Consider the following 17,992-nt stretch of genomic DNA (forward strand, 5'->3'; position numbering starts at 1 on the left):
GGAATGCTTCCTTGATGACCCCAATCTAAATGTATTTGGGGTTGAATTCCAACTGGGAGCTCAACAAAAACAAATATTAATTAATATCTATGACCCTCCCAGGGACAAAAATACATTGGAGATCCAACTTAGTGTATATGAATATGCTACAAGTGGCTATGTGGATGATAGGAATGCTGATATAATAATAGCAATCGACCTGCATGCCAAAATTGGGCTAGACAATGGCTGGACCAAAGATGACTATATGGCGAGAGGACCGATGGTGGAGAACCTTTTTTGATGAGATTGATTTAAAAATGATCAATGGTATAGGAAATGAGGATAAACCGTTGGTCCATATATGTCCAACGGTCGATATTGTTCCACGCTGGACTATGCATTTACTAATACTGATATCTGCCCTAATTATTTCTTCATTTTCAAACTGGTTTCAATGAATTTAGTGACCATGCTATTGTGAGTACTAGCTTGGTCCCAGGCGCTATAGAAATGAACTTTGGTGATATAGTTGAGGCAATACATGTGAATGTTGCTGGAAACAGACAGGGGTGGTCGGATAAAAATCTTGAAAAGGTTGCAAAATGGAATAGAGGTTTTGGAACTGAATACAAATACATGGAGACAGCGGATGTGATAGAAATGTGGATCACCTCAACAATGCATGGTTTTATGCCAATGGGAAAAATGTCTGCTATGAAATCTGGGATGAAAATGAGTAAACCGTATGATAAGATTGTTGCATTTGAGAAGAAAAAGAAGGAACAGGCTATCAGAGCTATAGAGCATATGAATTTGAATCCTGAGGAAGCTCAGATTAGAAAGGGCAAAATACAGAAATGGATACAGTAATTGGCGAAAGCGGTATTCTACTTCTGAAAACAATGTAATATGGCAAAGCATGATAAGAATCCTACTAGATGGTGATTACAAGGAAATGTGGGCTAAATATAAAACAGTGACTGAAGGTACCCACAAGACACTTATCTGTAGTATTCATGAAAAATGTTGGGAAACATTTCTCCTCAATAAATTTGATGGTAAAGTTTCCCCCTGGAATTAAGATCATTGCCTGAATTTAAATGTCAAGTTAGAGGATATAATATCTTTCATTAAAAGAATGAAATTGTGTAGGGCGCCTGGCCCCGACTACCTCTGCAACATGATCATTAAGGATAACCCCGATTTTTGGGTGGATATGCTTCTGACATTATTTTGTGACATAACAGCTACTGGGGTGGTTCCGGACTCCTGGAGCACATCCCATATTATTCCAGTATTTAAGAAGGGTTCAAGACTCCTCCCAGAGAACTATCACCTTTTGACATTGACTTCACTAGTAAGGTTTTCTCTACCTTGAATTAACCTGTGGATAGCCAATAACAATATATGTAGCCCATTCCAAATTGGATTTAGAAAGGGCTGATCAACAAATTTGTACATCCGAATTACAATCTGAAGATTGAGGAGGCAAATTCAAAGAAAAGCTTGCCACTCTATATTTTATTTGTTGATTTTTCTTCAGCCTTTGATACCATAGATAGAGCCCTCTTATGGAGTAAATTGTAGAAAATGGGCATGCCTTACCATCTGATTTATGCATGTGAAATGATCTACAAGAATAACATGGCAAGTATAAGACTAAGCAACTGTGGCAGTCTCACTGAACAAATTCCAATTAGGAGGGGAGTGAGACAGAAGTGTGCTCTTGCACCAACTCTTTTCAACTTGTTTTGCTCCGGTGTTGGGATGATTTTTGTTGATAAATCTAATGCATTACCAAAAATAGGATATAATACGATTGAATGGATTGGCTGTTCAACAATGTTATTATTATGTATAATGCGTATATAGGTATTGTAAGAAGTACCTTAGAAGTGTGCAAGTACGCTGAAAATAATGGTCTGAAGATCAATCTAACTAAGACTCAGTTTATGGCTGTGGGGTCGAAATGCGTTGGGAGAAAGTTTATCGAGAGTCAGCTGGGCTTGATTGCTACAACTGACTACTATAGATATTTGGGAGCTGTCCTCTTCTCTGGAAATAATAAAAACCTTAGGGCACAAAACAAGAAAGCTAATGCATTGTCTATTATGGCAGCCTTTAGGATTAAAAAAAAAAACAGGATATTCACTATGCAGCATAATGGGTATCTGTAAAGAAATACTCTCTGCTACCTTTCTGTATGGTCTAGAAACATCTGTGGATTAGTGGGTAGAATGGGCTGATCAGTTGGAGGGGGTGATATGGAGGAAATCTTGGGATTAACTAATTACACCCCGATGGCAGGTATACAAATTGAATTAGGGTTCATCTCCCTGGCGACCCAGATCGAAATAAACAGAGGAAAACTGTTTATAAGGATTATGTATGCTAATGCTCAATCGCTAATCTCTATTATGAAGAGTGCTATGGCAGAAATTAAATGTGATGCTCTAAAGAGATTTAAAAGGCAATGTATGAAATTCTTTGAAAATATCAGATGGTGCCCTCAGTGGGAAGAAGGGTAAGGTGCCCTCCTTAAATCCTTTAAGAACACTGCAGAGAAATGGGTCTGGGCTATAAGTCATGAGAGGATAGGGGAGATAAAATCCCTAAGGTCCTTCTCAAAGCTTCACTTCCACTATAAAGAGCCACATAAGTATCTTAAGATACCACCTTCGCAAGTGGTAAGAAGAATATTCTTAAATATGCTATTGAATAGGCTGAAGGTTTTGGAAATAACTGGGGCATGGATGGGTTTACCGGAGGAAAAAAGGTTATGTTGAATATGTAATAGTAAGAAAAGTATTGAAACATCTAGACATGTACTTACCTCATGCTCAGCGTTGAACACTGCCTATGAATGTTACCTGAATAAGAACGTTAATGATTTGGAGGATATCACTAGTGAACTTTTTCGGATGAGAAGTCTATCCGGACATAACCAAGGTTTGACTATAGCCAATAGTCAGGTGTGGAAGACTGCTGAAAACAACCTGTCACGCCTGGATGCTGATGTGAAACTGCTTGAGAATCTCTAAGTAATTATTGGCTGGCTCTGTGACAGTATTCAAGGATGCCACTGCTGTTGGTATGTGATATGTTTTTTATATATGGTGTTTTATATGTTTTGGTGTTTAAATGTACATAGTGAATATAAGCTGTTTTCGGTAAATACGAGGTGTTTACTGGTATGACATTTTATTTTTTATTGTATTGTGTTTAGTTATTGGTTGCTTTTTCTCTGTTATATTTATTCCCTGCTCTATATGTTTTAGCGTATATAAATATTTTTATGATGTGTAAAAGTTTATGCTTGAAATATATACACAATAAATAAATCAAAATAAAAAATGATGAAGTTTAGCCATGTGTAAGACTTAGATAAAGATGTGAAGATTAACCATGTGTCACACTTAGAGGCAATTGTGAAGATTATGCATGCAACAAAATTAGACAGAAGTGTGAACTTTAGCCCTGCGTCACACTTAGAGTGACAGGTGAAGTTAAGCCACCGGTCACATTTGCATAGAATTGAGAAGGTTAACGATGCATCACACTTAGAATTATGGAGATTAGTCATTTGTCACAACAGATAGGATTGTGTAGATTAGCCACATAGAAAAATTTAGCCAGTAGCCAAAGCATTAACCACCCCACTTCTACTTCCTCAAACACACAACCCAAACACTATACATGCGCACTGGGCTTGCCAACCTATACGTAACACACACCCAACCCAAGCAACACACACTTTAAACAAACCCGAACACTGGACCTTACCCTTATGGAGACAACACACCATTGTGCACAACCTTAAACACCTGCCAATCTACACATAAAATAAACATACACACCCCAACATAACAACAGTCACTTAGAAACAACCCAGGCATTGGACCTTACCCATACGGATACAACAAGCTAGTTTGCACAACTCTAAATACCCGCAATATACACATAAAACACACAGACACACCCCAACACAACAAACAGCCACACAGAAAACATCCTAGGCATTGAACCTTACCCATACGGATACAACAAACCAGTGCACACAACCTAACTTCTACAAGCCAACACACACAGACCAAAGTCTCTCCTGATTCTAGACCTGTCCTATCATTCTTCCCTCAGTAACCAACCCCTTCCTCTTCCTCTTTCTTGCAGAGCCACGTCAACACCTAGATACTGCCCTTGGATGGTGTCGGTGTGTGGTATAAATCAACATGATGTAACATTATTTAGAAAATAGTTTTCAGCTGAAAGTATTTCAATTTCACCATATATGTTGTTTTCATGCGTAACCATAAATATCTCAGAATAAAAAATAATGTTTTTCACTTAACGGTATTTTTTCAATGTATAACATACAGATTTTTTTCTATAAGATCACCCTATTTCACTGCTTCCTTCCATAATATACATTTATCATTAAATGATATATGCATATAAATGCAATTTGCTACATGGTGTATTTGCTTCATTATATGATAAGTAATTCCCAGTATATAATAAATATATTGTTCTTTGAAATGCAAAATATGAATTCTGATTATTATCCCTACTCTACAATTACCCTTCTCTCTGTCTACTCCAAGGACTTTCAATATTAGCATGTTTAGACAGGAACAAAATAATTACAACACATTATTCAGCAACAAAAAGGTTTCAAGTACTGGATGTGTCAGTATATCAATGTCAGAAACAGACAACCTTTAATCATGTCATGATGACTTCTTGAAAAGTGTAAGGCATCATTTGTAACACTCATTTAGATATTGCATGCAAGTGCCAATTTAAAAGGCCGTGTCCCATCTTTATCTGACACCTTGGTCCATCCTTCAAGCTTGAATATGGAAAAAAGGCAGCCTTCTGCTCATCTTTAGGCCATCGCTAGATTGTGCGCACGGACTCAACCTCATAAGCATCTGATTCTCTTTTATATCTGCTATCATGACCTTTTGATCCCTGTGGGGCCATCTGGTGGATCGACACTGATACGTTTGAGAAAATCATAGAGGAGTATGTGCTGCGCTCTGGTGTGTCTGCTTCTTGTGCGCCATACAATCGTGTTGTTTGTTGCTGCAAGTATGGGATTTATAAAGCACAAACCTAGCTGGTAGTCCAGAGAGATCAGTCCATAGGAGACATGCAATTGCTGAAATAGGTGCATTAGCCAAAAATACATGGCAAAATAATCTTTCATCGGCAGCTTGAAAATGAGCTAAGCAAAATCAATAATGTTTTCTCATGTCTCACCTCCAAAGAGCAAGACACAAACGTATGCTCTACTTTCCTACCCTTCAAATGAGTATTATGTGATATCCAAGAAATTTCTGTGCTTTTCAGATAAACTGGAATCAATTTAATATTTTCCTTTAAAAGACCACTGGTGGGGTCCTTATGCTGGTCTATGCGACTATTAGCACATAGTCTAGTATCGATATAGAGTTGTAGTAAGACACTTTAGTTTAATAGTGAGTAAATACACAACATGTGTAAGTACATTATATATGGTTTTATTTTTCAGCATTTCAATAAAAATATTCTCTTTATAATATTAGCATTCTTTTGTGCACTTGTTGGAACTAGAAAGGTGATACAAATGGTTGTATGTATAAGTAAATGGGTTAGCTAACATCAAAAGCAATTTTTTCATCGTTGTTTTAATTTGGCTGTTTCCTGAACCACCTGGTTTAGTTTAAAAAGATAAAGCGAGAGAGGGAATGACTTGAATTAAATCTTGCTGGCAAATTCCATTTTTTTTCCCAAAATGCAGAAAAATGTTTTCTGATACTTTCCTGTCTGCTTCTAAAGATACCACATTTAGAATGTAGTGTATTGATAACTACTTTGGGATGGCCGGGCTAGTAAGATTGCACTCGAGCTTCTGAGTGCTCAGGGCCACTACTGACCCTTCCACTCCTGATAGCAAATGTTATCACTATATATTTATTTATTTATTGTGGTTTAGTTACATAAAGAAACCTTACACAACTTCATACAATTTAACAATTAGAATATTCAGATAAAATCATGAACACACACATTAATACACACAACCTCGGCGGTAGCCATGCCGAGATTGGCGGCATGGCTGCCACCGAAATCGCATCCGGGTCTGGGTTCCCAGAATGGGGAATTACCGGGCCATTCCGAGTTTGGAGGGCCCAGTGATTCCTCCCTCCAGGAACCCGGGCCGGGACCTTCCCTATTCCCATTTCAGCCCCTATAGGGCTGAATGGGAATGGGAGAGGGAGCAAACAACGGGCTGATTACGAGTGGCCCATTGTTTGCTCCCTCTTCCCCTCGCGGGACCCGGTATTGACGCCTGATTTTACCAGGCGTCCTTACCGGGTCCCGCGAGGGGACCTCATAATGTGGCAGAACGGGTTTAACGGGTCCGCCTCCTTTTGCGGAGCCCGTTTACCCGTTCTGCCAGGGTCGTAATGAGGCCCACAGTACTACCACAATATAGGAAACATTTCGATACAAAACTCATTTTAAAAAGAACACCTTATATCAAAATCAGCTCACTAAAATATCAAGAGGTTAATACCAAATTTCCTAAACTGTCCATAATATCCTTTAGTAGTGCTAGCAATTGAGCATGCAAGTGAATCAGCAGTCCTCATACTGCTGCATAGAATAGTTGGAAAAACTGCCTCCATCGAGGCTACTAAACGAGACGGATGAAACTATCTCCTCTCTATGTTTTTATGTTTCATTTATATATTTGTTTATTATGAGACATAGCCTGCAGGCATCAGGGTGCAGTACACAGAAAAAACACTTACACGCAGCTTTGTGGTGAGGGTCTAGGCACTAGTTAAACAAAAATGTTTTGAGCTTCATTCTGAATTGGATGACATTTTCTTCCTTACGAAGGGGCTCTGGGAAGGCGCTCCATGCCATGGATGCTTTAACCACAAAGGAAATAACTTTGCCTCTTGCTCTTTTTACTGGCGGAACTACAAGCAGGTTTGCTGATCTAGAGCGCAATGCTTTAGTCGGCGCATGTTTGGTTAGCATTTGTATGAGGTATGTAGTTGCCCAGCCAAACAGGCATTTATGAGCTAGAGCAAGGATCTTAAACCGGATCCTCTCCACAACCGGCATCCAGTTTAGATCTCTCCTATAGCCAGAGATATCCTCCCTTCTAGGAATGTTGCAGATTATTCTCACTGCATTACCCTGGACGATGTGGAGTCTGACTATATTCTCTTTGCTTGCATCCCCAAGGAGTGCCTCACAGTTAATTAGTAAATAGTAAAGAGTTTTGTTGTTTTCCTTTCTACATAGCCTACATGTGAAGTCAGTAAGACCCAGGTGGGGACCAAAAACTTGTAAAGTAGGAAAATAATTGAGTCTGAGTCTAATTAACCCAAAACAAAACTATCTGGAAGGGGCCTTCACAATATGTGATCTGGGTCTGCTCAGATTATATGCTGATTCAGACCAACCAGCCAAATGGGTGAAACAAGGTCATTTTCTTAAGCTATTATCGCCCAGGCCTCCCTATCGGTTGGTATTAAGGTAATATGTATTTCCCTAAGGGAGAGGTTATATAAATAAGTAGTGCCGGACAAAGGCATTGAAAATCCCCAAACAGAAGTCCCTTTCACATGAACAGCTCGATTTAAAACACTGAACCAAAAACGGCTAGACCTGTGTTTATTTTTCAAGTAGAATTGAAGAGCCATGTGGAAAAAGGGCCTACCTGTCAAAACCAAAGTAAAAGCAGCATTTTAATTCACAAAAGAAGGAGGAATCAAAGATCCTTTTAATACGGAAAACAGGAATTTTAAACAGTGACACAAAAACGGCTTGCATATGTGTGTGCAAGTAAAAGCAGTTTTGAATGTGAAAATGTATCACTGCTAACAGAAAAATGTCAGGGAAAAGACATGACGTACGGGTTGACAAAAAGCAATGTATATTATGTTTCACATACAAAATACCAGTGACATTTGAAAAAACACTTTGTTTTCATGGAAAAATGTCAGCCCAAGGCAAACCCTTTTGCTGGCTGTGGGCAAACTTTACAAGGAAATCTCCCCCTGCCAGTCTGGATCAGAACCTGACCTCAAAGGTGCACTAATAAATGCAAGATCATTAGTTGCCCAATACTACAGACATAGCAGAGACCATCTTGGAAAATGACTTTGACTTCATTGCCATCACGGAATCCTGGCTCCACAATGCAGCAGGCCCCGCACTAACGTTAGCAGTCCCAGACAATTACACTATCCTTAGAGCTGAGAGACTAGAATCATGTGGTGGAGGAATAGCGATAATCGCCAAAGCGAATCTCTCTATGAGAACTACCTCATCACCCAATTTTAAATCTTGTGAGTCACTATCCATTAAACTACCTACCGCCAACTCTCAAACGCTAAACATCCATCTCCTTTACAGACCCCCAGGCCTTATCAGCATCTTTAACAAATATATTACCACCATCATCTCGGAAAATCTAAAAAATTCCTCACAAACCCTATTGCTAGCAGATTTTAACCTAGGGTATGATGATATTAATGACCACCAGGCTACTTCCGTAGCTAACATCCTGACAGAATTGGGTTTCACACAGAGAGTGAATACACCTACCCATACTAAAGGGAGAACTCTCGATTGGATTGCCACTCACAACTGCAACCTTTCCATCATATCCATCTCCCCACAAATATGGATTGACCACTACCTAATCTCCTTTACTCTAAATACTAAAAGACCTTCGGCACCAACTCTTCCTCCCGCCCTGCCTACATTAATAGAAATAAGAAAAATATTACAGCTGGCAATATCCTACCCTATATCCTACCCAATCTCAACTCTCTACCAGACCATACAGACCCAGGTCTACTAGTGGAAGAATACAATAATGCTATGACCATCGCTCTCGACAGTATTGCTCCTCTAAAATTTAGGAATAGTAAACCCAAAAATCATATCAATTCTTGGTTTACACCCCTTCCAAAAAAAAACTAAGATTACAGAATAGAAAGTGTGAAACGGCTTGGAATCTACATCCTACTACAGAAAATAAAACCAACCTAATAAGTACTTCAACTCAATACAAAAAGGACATCCTCATGGCCAAACAAGAAACTTATAACAACAGCATTACACAAGCTAACTCCAGCATGAAGGAGCTCTTCACTATCCTAAAAGAACTGGAAACCTCAATTGCAGTACAGGATGACTCTATCAAAGATAAAACATGGTGCACTGACATCCAGCTTGCACTAGCTAAAAAAATTACTAATCGCCAAAACAAAATAGATCTAAAGAAAGTTTTACTATCAGCTCTTATTCCCTCTAATAAAACAACAAAGCCTAAACCCAAAGACCATACTCAATTTAACTTCTCTAAGGTCTCAATTATTGAGGTGGAGAAAACGATTCTTGCGCTTAAACCATCCAATTGTAAAGGTGACCAATGCCCAGCTCAACTGATCAAGGACGCTGCTAGAGATCTAGCCCCCTTCATCACCAAACCTATCAACGCCTCCTGCACTACCGGCACCATCCCGCGTAATCTAGAAGAATCCTGGGTACTCCCACTTCTGAAAAAACAAACACTGGACCCCAATATACCCACCAACTACAGGCCCATCACCACGGTGCCATTTCTTGTAAAAATTTTGGATAAGGTAGCATATACCCAAATTCAAAATTTCCTAAAGGCAAACTTACTACTAGGCGCTCGCCAATCTGGTTTCCGACCACAACATGACACAGAGACAGCCCTTATCGACTTGAAGGCAGGGGCCCAGAACAATGATCCCCTGATCCCCTGACCCCCTATATAAGTCCTAGGTACAAGGGTACTAAACCAATCCTGGGGTTTGTATACACTCCCCGGGCCCAACAGGGGTAACTAATCAGGTAAGTACTGCCATGGGAAACTTCCCTCCAAGCTTCCCTCAGGAGAGAAGTATCACTCTAACTCCAAATCTGATCTTTTTCCCCAGACATCCTCGAATCAGAACTTCCAAAATAATCCTCCTCTCTCTCCCTGGTTCCAGGAAAATAGATCCCTGAATCCGGGGGAAGGGAGATTCAGGATGGAAAATTATGGGGGGAATTTCCAGTACCAGAGCTACTGCAGGAGAAGGGACAGTTAGCCTTTTCGGGAGCAGCAAAGATATGACTTGAGACCTCCCTACCACCCAGACAAGGTATTTCACCTGGAGGGTCAGGCCCAGCAACTAACTGATGATCTGGGGTGCATGCTGAAGTCTCAATCCAACTCTCAACCTATCCCTGCTTCCTAGAATTTCCCAACACCCAGGTCTGATGCCCCAGGGGAGAAATGACGGGAAGAAATCACTGAAAAACCTCAGGATCCTGAATAGAGGGCCTGGGAGGATGGGGGATGCCAAGCCCTAGAGTAAGCTTGCTTTCTCACCCAAACAGAACCACTAAACACATCTGAGCCTCAAAGAGTGTTAGAACTCAAAGAGCGCAGGGTACGTAAGATAGGCCAAATAAGAACCCACTTTGTGGAGGAACTCCAGATTATCCCCTTTGAAAGAGAAGAATCCCTGAAGGATCCAGGTAAACAGACCTTCTCTTTCAAAAATGGAGGTATCCCTCCCAAAGAAAAATGGGTCGCAAGAGACCCTGAGTGGAACGGGGTAGGTATGGAGACCGGCTCAGAACCAGAAACTATTCAACCCCAAACAGCCAGACAGTATGGAAAAAGAGGGGGCATTCTGAGAACTGTCACCAGATAAGGTGGACAGCCAAGGAGCTGGGGAAAAGGAGGATTCCCCAACAACTCCAATTGCGAGTTGCATATTTTTATTACAGATTCCTGAATTCTGATACAGAAATTTCCCCAATATCACATAGTGTCGGAGTTCAATATTAATAAAATGACCAACGGGCAGTCAAATAACTCACACTTTCTGTGCAGCTTGGAGGAGAAAGAAGGACGATTTTATATACAGATCAAGGTGCAGAGTCAGTGTGAATTATCAGCTCAGGTGGATACTGGATCTCAGGACACCCTCCTGTCAAAAAGGGCCTTTGGCCAACTAAACTCAGGAGGGTAGGCACAAATTTGCACTCACACCATTTCCCAGACAATTCCAAAATGTAAACGGGAATGATATTTCTGTCAAAGGGACTTGTGGATCTGGACATAAAAATTGGACGCCACCGGGGAAGGATCTCCTGAGGAGGTTATCTCCTCTGATCGACTGTGTAAACAAGGTCCTCTGGACTCAGACTAACCACGCTATCAAATTAAAAATGAGTACCAATTATGTAAGCCTGAATGGTACCTTTCATGTAATTGATCAACGTTCTGAGAATGTAGAGTTCCATTTCAAGAATAACCAGGTCCCAGACATCACTGTCATCTCTGTAGGAGAACAAACTGGTGATGGAAACCCTTCCCCATTGTTGCATATCAACCTTCCTCCCAGTTTTAAGTGGCAATCGATACTGGAAGGGAACACCCTAAAATGTTACACCAGTTCAAAATCAGAAGAAACCTTGAGTCCTGTGAGACCAGACAAGGAAGAACCAGCTCAAAGTCTGACATATATACAGAAAAAGGGCAAGCAGTTATTTTCCCCATTCAGTTAAATGAGGGGGCGGAACTGGTGCTTGCCAGAGTATGCCTGAATAATGGAAGGAGCTTCATCAGTGAAGAATTATTCAGGGAACTCCCAAAAGATCAGACCATTCCCACATTTAAATTGATTGACAAATGGGAAGCAGGTCTGGAAACCCCACATTCCAAACATCTCCTGCCAGCAGTGGTACGCTAAAAATGTCCTTTGGCAACAAACGCATAGAAGATAATTGTTGGGTCATAAGAGATGTCCCTTCTACCTTGTTGTTAGGGAGAATTCCCTCTTTAGGCTGAATTTCCTAACCTAGTGAGTCACCCAGCAGCTTTGCTGGATTTCTGGAGTTTGTTTTTTCCTCCTGCCAAGAGTGAGACTCTTTTTCTCCCACTCTTGGACATGATTTATGGTATTCCTTGGACTGGTAATGTGTTTTATGGGCTATGGGGTCCTTTACTCCATAGGGTCTCATGTGTTTTTACTATGTGTATTACACAGCACCCTCCATGCAGTAACACAGACTCCATACCCTGGGACTGACTACTGTCTCCCAGGGCATGTAAAGTCACCATTGGCTTTACTAGTCCCAAATTATTAACAGAAACCAGTACAAACCATCATATTGTGGATGTACTGGTCGGGGCAATTCAATTGCCCCAGGGTCTGTTAGTCGAGGGGGCACGTCTCCGTCCCCCCTGATCGAGTTTTGGCTGATGGCAGTGGAAACTACTTTTTATATCCGACCGCGAATATTTCCCTATGGGATTTTCCCATTGTTCGAGGCTACCAACTTTAATTATTTAATTCTCATAGCCTCGAACATACCGCCGGTTTATTTAATTAATATTAATTTGCCGGTTGGTATTTTTTGCCAAGACTCGATTCTAAAATGGCATTTGTGTTCTCTTCTGTGACTCCAACCCAAGTCAAGCCCTTTGTTCCACTTTTTGGTGGGCTTCTCCACAGAAGCCTCCAAAAGTGGTGCCACTCTGTCTGGGTGGGAGGGGGTTTAGGCACCCTGGACTGAGTTACCTTGGTAACTCAAGTCGCACTCTTGTGTGATTGGCCCAAGTGGTGAGCTGGCCGGCTCACCACTTAGCATGTTTGATTGACAGCTAGGCTGAGTGAATGGGGGTATGCTGCATAAAAGCAGGGCTTTGGGGACTGGATCTTCAGAGGTAGCCACAGGACCTGAGAATTCGACAAGGGAGAAGCTGAGCCGACCTACCACGACAACACCACCAGTGGAGCCCTGCAGAACAGACTCACCACTTCCCGACGACAGAGAAGATCTCCCGGCTGGAGAGGCTGCTTCCCTGACTGGTGGGCACAACCAGTTTACCTTTCTTTCTTCGCACCCCAGACCGGTTTGTGGTCGAACTGCCCGTGCCAAGCACCCCGGCGGCCGAATAGCCACTCACCACTAACCGCGAACCAACGGACCGCTCCTTGTACCTGAGAAACTCCGCGGCTGGTTTTTTCCCTGGCAGAGCAACAGACTCCTGTCTTCCTCCACGACGAGATCCTCTCTTCCCCCGGACAAAGCACTGACTTGCATCCGCTGCCAGGAACAACTGCCCCCGCTGGAGTGTTCTCACCACTTTAAGGTACCGTGTCCGCCAGGCCTCCCTTTCTAAAGATTGCTACAAGGTAATAATAACTCCTTAACCTTGTGGGATGTATTTACCCATGCATCCTAGCCCTACCTCAAAACTGTGCAGTACTGACATGAAAACATCATGATGGCCAGAGCTTCCCAGAAAATGCACAGGGAAATGCAGGAAGAATAGGCTGCCACCCATTTTTGCCGATGTTATGGGCACAGAAGGACGCTGCCTAAAACCACCATTGGACTACCCGCACAGTAGTCTGAAACCATTGGGAATGGAAATGCTGATTGCCAAATGCAACCTAGAATTGTGGGGAATTCATTTCTTAAATCCCAAAAATGGGTGCAGTACCAGTACTCACCACTATCCAAAAGCCGGCGTTTTAAAACCACTCTGTTTCCCTGAAGGCAAGTCAAAATGCCTATTTTCAAACATTGCAATATGTGCAAAATATTTACTGAACACCAGCCGACATTTGGCAGAATGGAGTTTTGTGTGCCTACAAAATCTGGCAAATGAAGATCATAAGACAAGGTTTATAACAAGACTGGCTGCGCTGTGGATTTCAGCAGTTTAAGTTGCACTGGATTGAAAGACACTAAAAAAAAATCTAAATGTTTAAATTGACTGAGTGACCTACTTTTGGGTGTCACATAGGTTGCAATTGTTTAAATGTCATAGTTTTGCACTTAGAATCAGCATTCTAGCTGCATGTGTAAAATTGCAAGTTAATTTAAAAAGCAACAAATAACATGACAGTAGCTGAAAGTCTGGCTTAAGGAACTTGATTCTGCCTGGCAACTACCCCCATCAGCAGTGAAACTTGAGTCACCACTGTGTTCCCAGGCCAACCTTCCTTTTGCTGCCCACACTAAGGATATGCCATCTATCTGATAATTGAATTACCTGTGCTCTGCAAGAGAGTGAACAAAGCCCTCTTCACTCAGGCAAAGGTTTTTATTACCGCAGTCGTAAAATGTAGCTTCCTCTTGGCAGGAGCTGGGAGGAGCACTGCCTGTGAGAGCAAGCTGGCTTGGCAGAACTGGAAAAACCAGAAATTCAATCTTGTGCTGAGGGTAAACCACACCCCTTTGGAGCCAGAACATAACTTTAAAAAGATGAATAACTCATAGAGCGGACATGTGAAAATTTTATAAATGATACCATAATTCTTGTGATTTTTCTGCCCACATTTTAAGAGGTTTTTCGACCCGGTGGCATGTTCAGGGGGTTTTAGCGGAAAAGTGGATATTACTCTAAATGTATGCATGTTAAAAATCTGAAACTTCATCAGTTAATGTCCCTACTCCCTGCACACATGTATGTAAAGTTGGGTCAATGTCAGAAATTGCAAAATCAGTTAAAAAGTGAAATATGTGCCATTTCTGAATGCAAGCTCCCAGGAAGAGCAGAGTTTGAACAGGGGATACCTCCTGTAATGCATGATGGGTGCATATGATTTTAAAACAATATGTACCTCTGCAAATATGTATTTGTTTCAAATCTAGATTTGTGTGTAAGTTGACAGGAGGAGTGGACTTTCTGCAGGCTGTAAAATGACATCACTCTGACTCACAGTTCATTCCCCAATCAAATGATAAATGGAAGTTTGACCAATTAGAAGCTGAGAGAGAGGTAGGGTCAGTGATGCTAGAACACACCCACATTCTAAACACATAAAAGCAGACAGAAAGGACAGATAGGGAGCTTCAAAATCCATCTGCAGCGGGACGCTCTGCCGGAAAAATCCATACTTTACCTCCATCAACCTCCAGAAAGCCAAACTAGAGACTTCAATCTATCCAGAACTAAGAGACCAGACCAGAGAGAAAGCAGTGCTGTACCCAGAGAGACCCAGACCAGCAGAGAGAGCTGACCCAGATCACTGTGAAGTGCAGAGGCCAGACCAGACCAGACCAGAGTCCAGTCTAAAACCCTGACCAGATCCATGGCGAGGCCGATTTCACTCAAGAATATAGTGTGAGTACCTAGAAAACTGTGCAGAACCAATCTCTTAGTTAAAATAATATAATTCAATCTATTTAATCTAAGTAGAACTGCCTCCTAACTGTCACCTGTCATTTGTAAAGCTGTCACTTGTCATTTTCTAGTCGCAAGCTGCACTTGTCTTTTGGAACTTTAAAATTTCAAATCTGAAAAACGACCTTCACAAAATCGCTCATATCTCCGCAACCGTTTGTGCTAGAGACTTGCAATAACTTTCATCTGAAAGGTTAGAATCGTGGCTTTCCTATGAACCTAGAACCGCATTCCTACCCCTTATAGTTTTACCGCAATCGCGGAACACGCATTCGCGAATTTTACCGCGATTTGCGAATTTCTTCACATGTAAAAACTGCTGCTGCTTGCCTTCCATTTGCCAGAAATTCGTTTAACCTGCTAACTATCCCTGCATCATTGCTAGTGTGAGCCTGGACTAATATTAACTAGATACCACTCACCCTGAACCTCTGAAAGGGAATTAACAGCATTTCCAGCATATTTCTCATCCATTGCTAACACATATAAAAGCATTTGGGCCTGTGTTTTCAAAACTCCTATCTGTTTTCTGTGGTGTAAGCTTGCTGGGGTGAACTGATTACATTGATTGCATTTTTGAGAACTGCGTGCTTTCCTCCCATTCCCTTGCATTGCATAAAGAGGGGGGGAGTGGATTGCCAGAGAAAAGTGATTACATTGTTTGGTTGAAATCATATTGAGTATTTTCTGTACTGCATTCATTGAATATTGCATCCACCTGAGCTTACATAAAGCATTCTGTACCACCTTATACTTTTGTTCCTATTCACCAGTGTGCTACTTTATTCATTTCATGTCAACTCCTTATTGATTATAGAGAAGCGTGTTAGTGCCAGATTCTCCGTTGTTAATCTTTATCATATCAGATTAAGTGTGCTATTCAATTATTAATTTATTACAAGGTGTGACATATATATATCTATTGTTTAAATTATCAAATAAACCTTTTAAACTTGCAAAACAGAACTACTTCTTGGCTCAGTGGGGTCAGGGGGATTCCAAGAGAGGGGTGTTATATAGGGGTAGTCATCCAGAACGCATGAACTGGACCTAAAGATATATCAATAAGGGTTTTCATTCAGTATTATAGACTAGGCGCTGACTTAGCTGTAGTGTTGAATTGAATCCTCTTACAAATTGGGGGCTCGAGCCGAGACGTTGGGTTAGAATACCACTTGTGCAGCTTAATACAGTGTGCTAACTGACGGGATACATACATCCAGTCGGATCACCACGCTGCCTTACGCTGTGAAGCATTCCTCAAAAGGGACACTCCAAGAAAAGTTCTGTTCTGCAAAAATAAAATACTAACTTCTGTAAGTCAGGACAGAGACCAATCTCTAGAATGACGACCTTAGTAGACATGAAAATAGCCAGAGAGCACCTCTTGCATAAGCTATTTGTGAGAGGTGAATGGACCGAACAGGGCCAGGATGTGTGGTTGCAGGCCATCACACAACAGGTCACTGAAACAGGGTCAGATATATATAGAGATCAGGGTCCCTTACATGTGGCCCTGAGTGAACTATATATGGCTCCTAAAGCCAAAGAGGAACACAATAAGATTGCCAGGATAGCAGCATACCTGTACCTATATATGGGAGACATGCAGGATAGATGTGCTGAAAGCCAAAATCTGGCAAATAGGCAACAGATGGCATTACAGAAGGCCCAATCTGATCTGGACTCTTCTGAGCAGAGGCTGCAGAGGAGCCAGGAGGCAGAAAATAATAGTAGGCAATATATCATTAAAATAAAAGAGGATATGGGCATCCTACAACAGGAAAAGACAGACCAGGATACCCGATTTCTGGCCCTGCAGAAGGAGCACCAAGACAGTTTGGACTCCTTACTGCAGAACCAGAAAAAGCTGGAGCAACAGATCAATTTCAACAGGGCATGCACAGAGCAGGTAGCCACCCTGCAAATCCAACTAGACAGAGAGAAAGAGGAGAGCAACAAACTAATTTTGAAAGACCTAGATACCCAGGCAGAGTTTGATCAGGAGCGCCAGAAAGCCGGCGCCTTCCAAAGGCAAAGGGACGACCTGGCGGCGCAGATGCAGGCTCTTAGTCAGGAAAGAGACGCCATAGGCCAGGAAGTCTGCCACTTAAAAAAGGAAATTGAAGAAAATCACCTGGCCCTCCAGGGGCTGGGTGATCTCCAAAAAGAAAACCAGAACTTGGTAGAGCACACCAGAAGGGTGGAAGATGCTCTAGCAAGAAAGGAGCAGGCCAATAGGGACATTGCCCAGGAGGTAAACCTCCTGCAGCAAAGACTGGCCCAGTTCTCCAGGACCAACCAGGAAGCACAGAGGGAGAATGAGGCCCTCTGTCAACACAATGATAGGCTCCAGCAACAGGTAGCGATGCAGGAGAAACTGATAGAGTCGAGTAAGGCCTTAACAGAGGAACTGAAGGCACAAATGCAGGCTCTTGCATTGCAACAGGGAGCAGGGGCGGATAGAGATGAGGTTCGCTGGGAAATGGAAACTCCGGAGCATAACCTCAGGAGCCCTAGTACCAGAGGCCCTCATACTTCTCAGTCCCTGGACTCTGCCACCCCCATGTCCCCTGGTGCACATGAGCACAGGGCCACAGGGATGGCAGATTACTATCCAGCTAAAAGTATGGGGCTCATAGGCCAGTACCACTCAGGAATGGAGGGGTGGGCATCGGGGTATGGGCACCCAAGTACAGTACAGTTCAGTGGGGAACCCCAGGAGAGTAGGCCCATTAAGGGCATCCTGAAAACCTCTGCCCAGTTAGGTCA

Source organism: Ambystoma mexicanum, chromosome 5q, assembly GCF_040938575.1.
Source record: "Ambystoma mexicanum isolate Mex_15411 chromosome 5q, UKY_AmexF1_1, whole genome shotgun sequence".
Classification (NCBI taxonomy): Eukaryota; Metazoa; Chordata; class Amphibia; order Caudata; family Ambystomatidae; genus Ambystoma; species Ambystoma mexicanum.